General features: G+C 37.4%; 1 pseudogene; it reads right to left on the reverse strand.

Moving 5' to 3' along the window:
- Positions 1-9,231: 9,231 nt before the first annotated feature.
- On the reverse strand, positions 9,232-10,193 carry LOC150048027 (olfactory receptor 14J1-like; annotated as a pseudogene).
- Positions 10,194-14,512: the final 4,319 nt, after the last annotated feature.

Consider the following 14,512-nt stretch of genomic DNA (forward strand, 5'->3'; position numbering starts at 1 on the left):
AGACTTTAATTTTCAGTTAGGTACCAAAAAGCTGAAAGTGGAGGAGTGGCTCCAGTGGTAGGGTGCTAACCTTGAGCACAAAAGCTTAAAGCTCAAGGACAGTGCCCAGACTCTTGAGTTCAAGCCCCAAGATAGCCTCCTTCCCTAAATTCAATATTTGAATCTGTATTTTAGTAGGTTAAAATTATATGCCAGAATTTTATTTGTGGGTCCTGGTTCTTGAATTCTGGGCTTGGACTAGGTTCCTGAGCTCTTCAGGTGAAGGCTACCTCGCTATCTCTGGGCCTGGGCATTGTCCCTAAGTTCTTCAGCTCAAGGCCACTGCCATACCCCCTGAGCTTCAGCCCCATTTCCTGTTTTCTAGAGGATAACTAGAGATAAGAGTTTCAAGTTCTTTAGTGGCTGGGTTGGCTTTGAACAGTGATCCTCAGATCTCAGCCTCCCAAGTACCTAGGATTACAGCTCTGAGCCACGGCTCCTAGCTCAGAATTCTTTTATAAAAGAATTGAGACATTAACTCTAGGTCTTGGCCTTTGCTTATTTACTGCTTACTTATATCTAAAATTTATCAATACTAATCAAAAGCATAAAACAAATCAGAAGGATAGACATAATTACATCCCATCATTTCCATCTCAAGTTTTGTCCCTCAACTAACATCAGACATACTAAGAAGTTTTTTTTATAGATTTTCTACATATATAAATGCATAATTATAAGCTTTTTTTCAATATACAGTTTTTTCCATTAATTTAAATACTTAGGTGAAAGCTAGGAATAGTGGCTCATCACTGTAATCCTAGCTACCCAGGAGGCTGAGAGTTCTGAGGATTGTGGTTCAAAGCCAGTCTGGGCACTAAAGACCCTGAGATATTTCTCTCCAATTAATCTCCAGAAAACTGGCACTGTGGATTAAGGGGTAGGGAGGTAGCCTTGAGCTGAAGAGCTCACGTACCATTCCCAGGCTAAGGGGTAGGGCAATAGCCTTGAGCTGAAGAGGTCAGGGACAATGCTCAGGCCCAGAGTTCAAACCCAATACCGACAAAATTTAAATACCTATGTGAACAAAATATATAGACTTTATTAATTGGCTCATTAGAAGAAGGAAGCTTGTTTCCTTGTGTAAATTTGTGGTTTTATTTTCCAAATACAATATGAAGCATAGTAGGATTTCATAAAACTTTTCTGTCTTACCACAAAAATTTGAAGATTCACTGGAAGCTTCTTTAGTCTGTCAGTAGACATCCAAGATGGTCATGAATTTCTGACATTTCACCTTTCTGATCCAACATATTTTTAAAAACCATGTTATTTTTTTCTCTAGAGGAAAAGGTTGTTGAGGTTTTGTATTTTTTGTGGAGTAGAATGGAACATTGGCCTAAGTGCAAAAATATTCTGAGGTGACTGAGATCTGCATACAAGTGAGGAATAGTTTGGTAGGCTGTACGTTTATAAATTTTTTCCTACCTCAGTGGCTTTTGGCATGCACACAATATGTAAATTGCCTGGAGAGCTTGTTAAAAATCAGGGATCAGATATTCCATATTCAGAAATTCTGATGTAAAAGGTCTCTGGAGACACCCAGGAAGTTGAATGTCTGCCAGAAAGCTAGATGGTGCAGCAAATGATCTGAGCACCGCGTATGGAGAACACTTTGTGAACTCATGTATTTCTGAAAGATAAATAGACTTATTTTCCCCTACATGAATGAATGAATGAATCTGTAATTTCAGGCCTGTTGTAAAACCAGAAATTAATCTTTATGTCTATCTGTAAAACTGGTTTTATATGTTGAATCTCAGATTTGGAGAGGTTAAGTCAGTCTTTCATGATGATGACTATGGAGAGTAAAAATACAATTCTAAATGGTACATAGTATGAGCATGATATGTGATACAGTGATTTAAAAAATAAGGAAGAAAAAGCCAGAAATGGTGCTGCGACTCAGGTGGTAGAGAGCTGGCCTTGGGAAAGCTTAAGGACAATACCCAGGCCCTGGTTTCAAGCCTCAGGGCTGGCAAAAGGAAAGAAAAAAGTATTTATAAGCATTTGAGCCTGATCAAAAGCCAGAGAAGAAAAAGCCAAGAATTATCAGAGGGAGGCTGGATTCTGATTATCTGAGGAGGGGCAGTTATTGAAAATGAAGGAAAGCAGAAAAGGAAGACTGGAGATAAACTGTCTGAGAATATAGGAGTCCTGGAGAACTGGAGATTTGGGATGAACTATAGATGTTGGAAATACCTAAGGCAGTGACATTTGGGAAAGACACATAGGTATTCACCCTTGTAGATCTATTCCTGGGTGTGACAAGAGAACTGCTACTACATTAAGGGGTTGGGGCTTCAGTGTCCATGTTGCGCTCCCTTGTGGAGGCCATTCACTGTTACAGGGGCAGCTTTCTCTTTGTCTGGAGTTTGTAAATGATCTGGTTTCCTTCATTCCCCGCGTACAGCTGCTTATCCCTGGGGTTATAGTGGATCATGGAGTGACTCCTTGGCCGCCTGGGGAAAATCAAGTTTGGTAGATCCTCCTCCCTGATAGTCCCCAGTGGATCATAGGTGCACATGATGCGATGAGGGGCCTGGCCACCAGAACTATAGACCACATAAAGAACCCCACACAAGAGGAATGAGGCTTCTATATGTGGTACTGAGGAAACAAACCATGGGCTTCGTGCACGCTTGGCAAGCATTCTACCACTAAGCCATACTACTAGCCCTCTTTCAACTTTTTAAATCCTCCAGCTAAAGTATTATTTCTTATCAACATTTATTTTCTTGTTTATCTGACCATTTTCCAAGCTAGGTAGTGATAGTAATAGGAGTAAATACACAAAAATTTTGAATGTTACTTTCTAGTTACATAGGGTCTGCACATTATTTCCTTTTCCAACTTTGTGAGGTGTACACAAGTCTTTATAATAGCTGTGATAAAGGAACAGTTAAGTGAGTTATTCAAAGTAGCATAACTGGAAAATTAAAGAGCTAGAAAGTACCACAAATCTTTTGGTCTTTTCATCTCTCAAGGAAACATCGAATATGTATATTTGTTCACCCCACCCTTTATAATCAATGTGTTCAGTAGTTCCGCTTTAAAATTTCATTGTCAAGTTTACACATCTGCAAAATGCCTTCTTATAGGTCTTTAAAAAGCTATTTCCTTCAGAAACCTAGCCTAAGGGTGAACACCCCACCTCAAGCTTCATCTTGTGTTCCTGTCATCTGTTCCCTGTTCCTCTCTTTTTTGATTAAAGACAATAAAAGTGACATGGAGCAAAAAAAAAAATAAGGAAGAAAATACTCAGTATTAGCACCTGGAAAGATCACAGGGTCACCCCATACATTGAAAAGGACTAAAAGATTTGCAACAACTTTCTAAGTTACTGGAAATTAACATGAGTCCATGCTATTCTCTCAGTGATTTCTAAGTCTTCCTTTTTAGAGGTATTGCTTTTTTGTACAGGATCTTATCTGCAAATAGTAATAGCCTGATTTCTTTCTTCCCTGCTTGTAGCCCAGTTTTTCTTTCTCTTATCTCATTGATCTAGCTCAGAATTCAAACACTTAATACGAATATTCAATAAGGATGCTGATGGGTGGCCGGGAGCATAGCCTAGTGGTAGAGTGCTCGCCTAGCATTCATGAAGACCTGGGTTCGATTCCTCAGTACCACATGTACAGAGAAAGTCAAAAGTGGTGCTGTGGCTCAAGTGGCAGAGCACTGGCCTTGAGAAAAATGTGTCAAAGGACAATGGCCAAGCCCTAAGTTCAAGTTCCAGGACTGGCAAAACAAACAAATAAAAAAAACTAATGCAGAAGTGGACATGTTTGTCTCCTTTCTGACTTCAGAGGTAATGATCTCAGTTTTTGCCTCCATTTCGCAGAAGGGTAGGCTGAGAATATGAAACCCAGATTAGCCAAATGTGCATTCTTTCTCTCTTAGTTTCTAAACAGATTTTTTTTTCCTGAAGGGAAATTACATTTTGTCAAAGGCTCTGTCTGCATCTAACGAGATGATTATATGATTTTTTGTGCTGTTTATGTGTTATGTTACATTTTTGAGTTGGTATATTTCAAACTATTCTTACATAAGTGGGATGAAAAAACTTAGTGAATTGTGTATGATATTTTATTATTCTGTTTTTTAATTAGCATATTTTTATTTTTGATAATATGGGGGGTAGTTACCTATGGTAAAACTTTGAAAAAGTTTGTAATGTACTTGGATCTACTTCAGCTTATAGTGTGGAGCTCTTAGTCTTACCTGGAAGCAAATCCAAGAATCCAGGACAATGTGCCCCTTAAGACTTTCCTAACATGCCCAGGCAAATGGTGAACCAATACAACAACATTACTCACAAGACAATATGTTGGGGGTAGAGTTGGGAGGGAGAGAAAGTGGGAGAAAAATATGGGAGAGGTAACAATGTTCAACAAGAAATGTACTCACCACCTTATGTATGTAACTGTAACCCCTGTGTGTATCACTTTGGCAATAAAATAAAATTAAAAAATTCAATAGGGAAGAGATCAGAGAATTGGAATGATTTCAAATACCTCATAACCGTAAGTCCTACCTGGCAGAACACATGTTATGTTCACCTTCCTGGAGCCATATGCTCTGTGCTATTTCCACAAAGCCATCTAAGGCATAGGATTGATGCCATAGTATGGGGTTGGGGCCATTCACTTCACTGCACAAGCTCCCCACTGCCTAAACTTTTCAGTAGGTTTGTATCAGATCTCTCCCTCTTCTCTTATGGTCCTCACCAATCCCAGCACTATGACAATGTGTCCATATGCTCTTTGATCTACTGTTTTGTCCTCATTGTAACTCAATATAATTCCCCAGTGTGATTCAATAGGAAGCAGCATGATACCTTTCAAGACAGTGCCTTACGTTATACCTCTTTGAGATAGTAGAAGCCATCAGCTATGTATCTCCTGCTTGTCTTGCAGGACAAGTCGTTGTCTCACTTAATCCCCCAAATTTGAGTTCAAGGCATATGGGCTATATATGTTTATTTTGTCAAAGATTGATGGTCTGTTCACAAGGAATTCCAGGATGAATGCCTATTTTTTATGCTTGCATCTCCTTCTTGGTCAAGGATTCACAATTATTTTTCAGCCTGCCTTTCACTGTTTCTTGTGGCTTTACAGATCTTGTCATCTCTTTTCAAAAAATATGCCAACATCCATCCTCTCTTTTCCTCTCTGAAACACATTGTATCCTGTATGTGCTCATATACATGTTGTATTTTAGTTCTAGTATCCACATAGGAGGGAGAATAATCCACCTTTGTTTTTCTGAACCTGGCTTATTTGGCTAGCCCAGGCAAAAAGTTCTCAAGACCTCATCTCAATCAATAAATAGGTGAGCATAGCTGTGTATGCCTGTCCTTCCACCTTCAGGGATGTGTAAATAGAAAGATCATGGTCTAGGCAAACTCAATTTTCCTTATAGAGTGGGCATAAAAATAAAAGACATAAAAATAATTGAGATTGAGAGATGCAGAAATGATAAGTCCCCCCATCCAAGAAAAGCTCAGGGCTAGATCGATGGATTCGCAGCCAAATTCTACAGGCTTTCAAAGGAAAACTCACCCCAATACTCTTCAAACATTTCAATTAAATTGAAAGGAAAAGGTCACTACCAAACTCATTCTACGAAGCTAGCATAACTCAGCTCAAAACTAGATAGAATTTTATTTTCAATAAAATTCTGGCCAACTGAATTCAACAAGTAACAACAACAAAAAATCAGACAGTATGATCAAACGGGATTCATTCCAGTTTCAAAGGTGGTTTAATACATACAATTTAGTTAATGTAACTTAATACATCAACAAAAGCAAGGAAAAGAACCACATGATCATTTCAATAGATTCAAAAAATCAGTTGAAAATATTCAATACCCCTTTACAATAAAGCTCCGAAGAAGCTAGGAATCCATGGAACATTCCTCAATATAATAAGGGCTGTATATGACAAATCTACAGCCACCATTATACTTAATGCTGAAAAGTTACAACCATTTCTTTCAAAACAGAAATGAGACAAGGATGTCCATTCTCTCTATTCTTCTTCAAATACTAGTGGAATTCTGAGCAACATCAGTAAAACAAGAGATACACATAAGGTGAACAAAAGCAACTCCTCTTATAATAACCTCAAAAATACCTAGGAATTAATTTAATCAAAGAGGTGAAGGACCTCTAAGATGAAACTTAAAAACCTGAAAAGGGAATTAAAACAGATTTAAGGAAATGGAAAAATCTTCCATGGTCCTGGACTGAAAGGATGGATTAACATTGTGAAAATGGCAACACTGCCCAAAGGTATCTACAAATTAAATGCAATACCCACAAAAATCCCAACAATATTCTTCAATCACATAGAGAAAGAAATCCAAAAATTCATATGGAATAATAGAAGACCCTAAATTACAAAAGCAGTCCTTAGCAGGAAGAACAGTGCTGGATGAAGATCAATATAAAATTTCAAAGCTATGACAACAAACCCTTAGCCTAATTTTAATTATTTTCTAAAATCTAAGTGCCAGTGATTGTATATAGAGATTCCCTTCTTGAATACTTGTTTGTTAAACATCATTTGAAATATGATGTAAATATCAATTTTAATAAATTCTTTAATAAAAAACTTCAAAACTGCAGCAATTAAAAAAACAGAATGGCATTAGCAAAAGAATAAGCCTAAGGACCAATGGAAGACTCAGAAATTAACCCAAAGACCTATAGCCACTTAATATTTGATAAGAGATCCAAAAACACAGGATGGAAGACAGACCACCTTTTCAACAGATAGTGATGGCTGAATCCTTAGATATCACCTTGTTTCAGATCAATTTCAAATGACTCAAAGAGCTCAGTGTAAGTTCAGGAACCTTGAAAATATTACAGGAAGGGATAAGGAAAACGCTAAAGACCCTTGACACCTGCTGAAACTTCCTAAGATTCAGAATGTCAACAAATCAATGTGAAGCTGGATAATTGGGATTGCATCAAACTTAAGACTTTCTACAGGATAAAGGTTATAGATAGCAAGATAAATAGAAAGCCCATAGCATGGGAGACATTTTCTAGCTATGCATCAAACAAGGGCCTCAAAACAGAGTTCGGGAATGAGGCCTTGGGGCCAAAAGTGAATACTACTGCACTGTTGGTGGGCTTGTGAACTTGTTTAATGACTCTAGAAAGAAGTATGGGGGTTCCTCAAAAAACTACGCATAGAGATTCCCCATGACCCAGCAATGTCACTTCTGGGCATTTATCCAATTGAACACAAAGCAGGCCATACCAAAGCCTCCAGCACATCCATGTTCATTGCAGTATTATTTACAACAGCTGGGATATGGAATCAACCCAGATGCCCCTCAGCAGATAAATGGATCAAAAAACTGTGGTATGCAGACTCAATGGAATTCTATGCTTCCATTGGAAAGCACAGAATTTGTAAGGAAATGGAAAATCTTGGAAAAATTATTTTGCATGAAGTAAGCAAGACCCAAAGGATCATATGTTTCATGGTTTCCCTCACTTGTAATAATTAGAATGTGCCCCTAATCCTCCAGGTAAACCCAACTGATAGTAAAAGACAAAAATATTATACTTAGACATGATAAATTAAACAGGACTGAACATTTACAGTAAGATAAAGGAGGATGCTTTCAGGAGCGGATCAGTAAGACTCAAAGACTATGTGTATATGATTATACAAAACAATGTTTATTGAAATGAGTGCCAAGAAATGAATAAAAGAGGTTATTTTATTTTATTATTGTAGTCTCCACTCCCTAATTTTCTTCTTTTGTGGTTGTTTTTGATTTCTGTGCCTTTTGTCTTGTATGTAAATTTGTCTGATTTGGGGAGGGCTAAGGGAAGCATAGAAATGGAGGGAGGAAGGGTAAACAGCAGCTTTACTTAATCTGTTGAACATGAACTGCACAACATGTGGGTGTGGGGAGGTGGAAGAGCAAAAAACAAAGGAAACAAGGAAAGAAGTTATATGTTCAAAAAGTAATAAACTCAATACCTGGTAACTGTAACTCCTTGTACATGACCATTACAGTAAAACAATAAAAACGTGGAAAAACTGTTCAGTTATTCAATGTGGGGCACAATAATTGTTATAAAGACTTTTATAAAAATTTATAATTTTATGCTATGCTAAATAATATATGGAACAAATAAATATTTGAACATATTAGGAATGTTAAAGTCTTGAAGCTATAAAAATATACTCGATACTTTCTAATGATATATATTCCTTAACCAGTACAAGTATTTATGTTTCAGGCACCTGATATGACATCAACCATTGAAAGTCTCTTTTGGAATAGTTCATGAAACAATAAAATCATATGAGTTGTAGAGTGACATGGTCATACCTCTGCTGACATATACATAAGTTGTTCCATATTTTTTAAACAATGTGGTCAAGCTGAAGAGACAATTGAACCATTTGATAAATTAGCCTGATATATTTGTTGCAAATCAGAAGAGGTAAGCTTTAAGTTTTACATGAATTGGAAGAATAATACAATGAAATAACTACTGAATGCCACATTGTTAAAAGCTTAAATTATTTTCTTCTTTTAAAAAACATTATTTTCTTATAAGCGATATGGTATCTTATAGATTCAAGAGAAATACAATAGTTATATTTTGCTAATGAACTTGGTAATGCATATATATTTATACTAGTATGTAAAAGCGATATGTACAGGTCATACATTTTAAAATGAACATTTGAAATGAGAGTATTTTTGTAAATATTGTAAGTTTGAATTGTTGATAAATATTATCACTCTATTTTCTTGTTATTGTATTTTTGCCAGTTCTGGGGCTTGAACTCAAGACCTGGGCACTGTCACTGTGTCTTGTTATTGTGATTTTACACACTCACAGGTTTTTATAATATACCATTGTTATACCTGTGTGCATGTGTGGACAGTTGATTGTATATAGATGTGTTGGGAAGATTAGAAACTATTGGACTTATATGGTGAAGTCACAGCTGTTAACTCTTTATTTTAAGAGAACAAAATGATTTCAGTGACTCAAGTAAAGAAATGTAGTGGAGTTTATATAGTGAAAAAATGTATATGTTACATTAGTAATCTAAGGAAAAATATTGCTGCTTTCTATTATCATTAAACAATGAAGAAATTACAGTAACTAAAGGAGCACGTGTGTATACAATTGTAAACACACTAACAACATAGGTGATATGCTTTTCTCCCAATGAAATAGCCACCCAATAGTAACTTCCCTACAGCTTTCTTTAGCAACTCATTCTTCAGGCTGTAGATGACTGGGTTGAGTGTGGGAGGAATTACTGTGTAAAAGATGGACAGCATTAGATCCAAAGCAGTTGGAGAGTCTGAAGTTGGTTTGAGATAGGCACAGAAGCCTGTGGAGAGGAAAAATGAGACAACAAAGAGGTGTGGCAGGCATGTAGAAAAGACCTTAGACCGGCCTTCAGCAGAGGGTATTCTTAGAACCGTGGAGAATATGTGGATGTAGGAGAGGGCAATGGAGATGAAACAGGCAAAGGCCGCGAGAGACATGAATGCAGCCACTCCAATGACCGCAAGATAATCATTGGAGCAGGAAAGCTTCACTATTTGAGGGACTTCACAGAAGAACTGGTGGATTACTTTGGCTTTACAGAATGTGATAGAAAATGTGGCAGCTGTGTACAGGGTTCCTGAGATGCCTCCACTTACCCATACAGCTACCACAGCCCTCTTACAGCTTCTGGGATCCATGATGAGCTCATAGTGCAGTGGGAAGCAAATGGCTGCATAGCGGTCATAGGACATCACCGTGAGAATGGCCACCTCAGCCCAGGCCAAAGACGTGAAGAAGAAAACCTGGAGCATGCACTGACCATAGGAAATGTAGCCATTGCCTGTGAGGGAGTTGCCAATGGACTGGGGGACTGTGACGGAGATGAAGGAGAGGTCCAGAAGGGAAAGTTGCTTCAGGAAGTAATACATGGGAGACTGGAGGTGCTGGTCCAGTGTGGTGATGATGATAATGATGACGTTGCTTGTCAAGCCAAGAGGTACATCACCAAGAACAGGAGGGCATGTAAGAGCTGCAGATGGCCTTCTTCAGCAAACCCCATAAGGAGGAATCCACTTATTTTGGTTCCGTTTGTCCTAACCATTTGGAAAATACAATTTGTATTAGCACCTGTAAAATGAAATCATATGTGAAATTCAATTAAAGAAACTCATGTAAGTTACTTATTTGTTAATCACTTTTATTTCTACAGCACCTGATAATCTGTAATTTTTGAAATCTAGTATACATTACTACTACTATTATTCCTATTAATTTAGTTTTTTGGTCCTCAAGATTGAGCACTGTCTCTACATTAGTGTTAGATTACTAGTTTAACATGTGGCCCACAGTTCTTCCAACTTTTTATTGTTTACTTAGAGAGAAGTGTCTCATGAATTTTTCTATCTTAGCTTGCTTGGAATTATGATCCTCAGGCTCTTGAATGGCTAGGATTACATGTTTTAGCCAGTTCCTGGTTTGAACATGGATTTTAAAAGACACAATGGGACTTTTGGCATAAAAGTATAATTAATTTGAACTATGTTCAGTAAAGATTTTTCAAAGAGATACTTTGAAGAGCTTAGGAGATTCTTTACTTAGATAATCCCATAAATGACAATATTTCTTAATTTAAAAATATAAACACAATGACATAAGCATAAAAACTTATGACTCTATAAACATAATGTTTGACTACAGAGATTAATACAAACCCTCAGCCTAATTTTGATTATGTTCTAAAATCTAAGTGCCAGTGACGCTTATAGAGATTCCTTCTTGAATACTTGTTTGTTAAACACGTCATTTGAAATATGATGTAAAAATCAATGTTAATAAATTAATAAAAAGAAAACTTTCACTTCACTGCTCATTAGTGTAATAAATATATAGATATATATGCATTAAATAATGGGTTGAAAAACATGCTCATTTACAGTTAGCTCTGCCTTCTCTCATGGTAAAAAATTTAAAAGTCGTGGTTCCTCAAACCAGTTTGAAAATTATTATTCTTGTCAGAATTTCCATAGTCTTTTCAATCTGTCTCATTCAAGATTTAGAAACTCACCACTTGTCTTCTAAGTGTACACGTAGGTATTAAAGGTCATCACAACCTCTGACATTTTTTTCTAGAATCATATTGACTTTAAAAACATTTCCCAAAGAATAGAGTTGGTGAGGTTTTTATGTGCTGCTATAGATGACATCTTTCAAAACACTTATGTGCCAAATGAGAAGAATGAATCATTTTCTATGTCTCTGGCACCTGGATTTGGGATTATTGAAATTTGTATATAGAGACAGAATGGATTGGCAAATATAAGGTTTTGATGCCTGTAGTTTTGTGGTTGCAAGCTTTGAAGGACATATTAATTGTCTAGAGAATTGTGCAAATTCAGAGATACATGCTCTACTCTCAGAAGTTCTAATTCAGAAGGTCTCCGGTGAGAGGTGATTATGAAGCTGAATGCCTGCCAGGCTCTCTGCCTGCACAACTGGTCTCAATTCTGCACCTGGAGAAACACTTTGCTAGCTAAGTCATGCACTTGGGAAAGTCTCACAGGAAATGTTAAATGAGTTCTAAAGTAACTGAGCCTCTATGGTCAGTCCTGCTAGAAACTTAGATGTCAGTGGTCACCTTTTTCTTTCCCTTTGAGGCCTGGGTATTGAATCTCAGATTTTTGGTCAGCTATTTCAGTCATTCATTATAATATTGAGGGTAATGAATATTTTGGGGGGGGAGTTCCTTAAAACCATCTAACAGTACTGCTTGAAAAAGTCACAAGGTGATTCTGGATTGAGAGGATTAACATCGTGAAAATAGCAGTTCTACCAAGGGCTATGTACAAATTCAATGCTACATTTATCAACATTCCCAAATCATTCTCTAATGAAATAGAGGAAGCAACACAAACATTCATATGGAATAATAAAAAACCCCACATAGCAACAACAATGCTTAGCAAAAAGAACAGCACTGGAAACCTGTGTGTGAGTGGCTCATGCCTGTAATCCTAGCTACTCAGGAGGCTGAGATCTGAGGATTGCGGTTCAAAGCCAGCCTGAGCACTAGAGATTGTGAGACTCATCCCCAGTTAACCACTGGAAAAGTGGAAGTGGCACTGTGGCTCAAAGGGTAGGGTGGTAGCCTTGAGCTGAAGAGTTCAGGGACAATGCCCAGGCCCACAGTTCAAGTTCCATGACTGACAGAGACAAACAACAGCATTGGAGGAATATCAGTACCAAACTTCAGACTTTATTACAGAGCTATCATACTAAAAAGAGCTTGGCATTAGCACAAGAACAAGCCTGAGGACCAATAGATTAGAACTGAAGACCCAGAGATCAACCCATAGACCTAGGGCCACCTAATAAGGAGCCAAAAATACTGGCTGGAAGAAAGACAGCTTTTTCAACAAATGGTATTGGCAGAATTGTTTAAACACCTGTGAAAAAAAACTAAAGTTGGATCCTTATATGTCACCCTGCCCAAGAATTAATTTCAAATGGACCAAAGACCTTGAGGTAAAAGCAGACGCTGAAAATTTTACAGGAAGAAACAGGAGAAACACTAAGGCTCCTTGGCACAAGTGGAAACTTTTCTAATAAACACCCAAAAAGAACAAGTTAAAGAAAGTTTGCACAAATGGGACTTCATTAAACTGCAGAGCTTCTGTATGGCAAGGACATAGCTAGCAAGTTAAATAGAAAGCCCAAGAGTAGGAGAAGGTCTTCAGTAGCCACACAATAGATAAGGGCCTCACACCTAAAATATACCTGCAGCTCAAAAAATTGAATCTCTCCAAAACAAATCTTCAAAGAAACACCCATCTCATTAAAAGGTGGGCTAAACACTTAGATTTCTCTGAAGAACAAATAAGAATGACCAGTAGACACATGAAGAAATGCTCTACATCTCTGGCCATAAAAGGAATGCAAATCCAAACAGCTCTGAGATTCTACCTCATTCCAGGTACAATGGCCATGATCAAGAAATCTAATAACAACAGATGCTGGTGGGGATGTGGCCAGGAGGGATCTCTACTGCACTATTGGCGGGAGTGTAATCTTGTTCAGCCACTCTGGCAAGCCGTGTGGTGATTCCTCAGAAGCCTAAACAGTGAGCTCCCACATGACCCAGCAATCCCATCCCTGGGCATTCACCCAAATGTCCAGAAACAAGGACATACTAAAGCCACTAGCACAATGATGTTCATTGCAGCATTATTTACCATAGCTAAGATATGGAACCAATCCAGATGTCTCTTCTTCTTCAACTTATTTTCTTACTCAGAAAATTCCCTAGCTAAATCTTTGTAACCCCTCTATACATTACCCCAGCAATAAAAAATAAAATAAAGTAAATCCCCTAGCTAAACCTTTTGAAATTTCTACGTAGTTATTTGTTTTGAATGATTACTAATATCCAGGAATGATCTAATAATTACTAAAGCAAATGAGGACATTCAAATTGCATCCATGAGAGTAACAATAGATGAGAAAGTTACTTAAATCATATGAGAATCAACAACATAATATCATTTAAGAAGAAAAATATCTAAATGAGCCACTCATGGAGGTGAGCTCCTGCATTTCTAGTTATTTGAGGGCTAAAGAACATGTTTGTCATGGTTCCAGGACTGCCTGGAGTCCATTTCAGTATGGATGCAAAGGCATTTTACTGTAACCTTGATTATGTAGGAGGTACAGGTAGGAGGATCACCATCTGAGGTTGACTCATTTACAATGGCAGACTCCATTATGAATTTAACTAACGCATAACAACTTGGGGCAAAGTTGTCTAGAGGTTTTCTAGCCAGTTTGAATCCCTAAGTTAAAACTTCAAAAAAATAATATCTAAATAACAATATTGAAGATAAAAACACAGATAGGAGTTAATATACTTGTTATCTAATTCAGTAGACTCAATAAAATAGATTGATTAAAAGTAATATTTCAAAGTTTGTGAGGATCTGGGTTGTCTAGCTAGTCAGGAGGCTGAGATCTGAAGATCCCAAATCAAAGTCATCTTGAGCAAGAAAGTCCATGAGACTTATCTCCAATCAACCACCAAAAACCTGGAAGTGGCACTGTGGCTCAATGTGTTGGAACACTAGCAAAAAAGCTCAAGGAGAGCTCGTAGGCTCTGAATGGGTTCAAGCCCCTGACCTGGCACAATAAAAATGGTGTAGAAAGGTATCATTGGTATACATTGGTATACACTGGTATCATTGAAAAAGGAAACTGATAGGTTTATGTTATTGTAGTAGGGTTAAAATTGAATGCATAAAAGATATATAGGCATGTGTGCATGTCTGGTATACTAGGCTGGTGCCACAATTGTTAAAACTCGTATTAGTTCTTTTGTACAACTACCTTTAACACACAGATGAACATATATGTATTTAGAAGAGGTAGTATGCA

This window comes from Megascapheus bottae, chromosome 22 (genome assembly GCF_031878675.1).
Source record: "Megascapheus bottae isolate mThoBot1 chromosome 22, mThoBot2.hap1, whole genome shotgun sequence".
Lineage (NCBI taxonomy): Eukaryota > Metazoa > Chordata > Mammalia > Rodentia > Geomyidae > Megascapheus > Megascapheus bottae.